General features: G+C 44.7%; 1 long non-coding RNA gene across 1 annotated transcript; it reads left to right on the top strand.

Moving 5' to 3' along the window:
• The first annotated feature begins 392 nt into the window (after positions 1–392).
• On the top strand, positions 393–1435 carry LOC119348548. Its single transcript, XR_005169004.1, has 3 exons — positions 393–482; positions 565–1167; positions 1242–1435. It is a non-coding gene; the product is annotated as an uncharacterized LOC119348548 (long non-coding RNA).
• The last annotated feature ends 7 nt before the right edge of the window (positions 1436–1442 follow it).

The following is a 1442-nucleotide window of genomic DNA, read 5'->3' as shown; positions in this document are numbered from 1 at the left end:
ATTTTTTTTTGAATTAAGAGGGGTGATGAATATATGATTTGTGTATGTAAAATAGACTTTGGCATACTATATTTGGTTTGATAGATGATGTGTGTATGTGTAGATAATCCTATTGTTGGCATACTATTGTTGGCAAAAAAATTTATGCAAAAGAGATGATGAAATTTTCTTATTGTGTGTGACATGATTTGTTCAATAGAATGGCGGATGATGATAATGAAATATATTTGATGGTGAAATTTGGTACTCTAGATGATATGTGTGCATATGTAGAAGAAAGAAATGATGTGGTTATGTTTGAGAAGAATGGTGTTTTCATATGGAATAAACTTGGAGAAGGAAATTGTTTGATATTGTTCATGTATTCATAGATTTTTGTGAAATTTTTTTGTAGGATGGCGGATGGTGATGGACCTTGGTATGACGGATTAATCGATGAGTGGGATAAGGAGCATCGTGCTCGTGCCATTGAAAATGGACAGGTAAGAAGCAAGACTGGGTCAATTTTCGTTGTTTCTCATTTGTGTTCTTGTATTGATTATTAAAACATCACTTTATTTGCAGGTTGTAGTTGCTATGCGCATGAGGGGTCATTCCGCTGATGACTTTGATTACGACCCGCGGTATGAGCCTTACATTGGGAGATTGGGTCTTCTCCCATTCGTGTTGCAGTTTAAGCGACGCGCTCCCCCGGTGAACCACGCGGCGCTGACCGCACTTGTGGATCGTTGGAGGCCGGAGACTCACTCCTTCCACCTTCCATGTGGGGAGATGACGATGACCCTACAGGACATGGCTATGATAAGCGGCCTTCCTATCAATGGACAAGCTATTACCGGTCGTGTCAGCGTGGGTAATTGGCGAGAACGGACTGCCGATTTAATTGGCGTTCAGCCCGAGGGCCCTCAGGAAGGCAAGGCCGATACAGCGAAAGTGAGGCATTCTTGGCTAAAACTGGTCAGAGGAAACACCAACCCGTGCCCTTAGGATGCCAATGACGTGGTTGTGCAGCAGTACGCGCGGGCCTATCTTTGGTATGTACTAACCAAGGTAGTCTTCTCAGATGCAACCGGGAACTCAGCCCTCTGGATGTTCTTGGAGCCACTTAATAACTGGGATACCCAGTATAGCTGGGGTTCGGCCGCACTAGCATACTTGTATCGTCAGGTAAGAGATATTTGCAACCAATTATTTTGCATTTGTCATGCGCCTCCATATCTAACATGTTTGTTTGATTGCAGCTTGACTTGGCGTGTCGGAGGAAGGGAGGTACATCCTCATTGTCTGGGTTTGTTTGGAGCCTATCCGTGTGGATGTGGGAGCGGATCCCGGTTGGACGGCCCGATTTGAAGAACCCCCTCATGGCAAACCCACGGGGTAATCATGACGGGTTGCATGATGATGATCCATATCGGCGCCCTACGCTTGCTTACTATTGGGAA

Source organism: Triticum dicoccoides, unplaced genomic scaffold (assembly GCF_002162155.2).
Source record: "Triticum dicoccoides isolate Atlit2015 ecotype Zavitan unplaced genomic scaffold, WEW_v2.0 scaffold96722, whole genome shotgun sequence".
Taxonomy (NCBI): Eukaryota; Viridiplantae; Streptophyta; class Magnoliopsida; order Poales; family Poaceae; genus Triticum; species Triticum dicoccoides.
The sequence above is the reverse complement of the archived record's forward strand: the minus strand, read 5'-3'. Positions and strand labels throughout refer to the sequence as shown.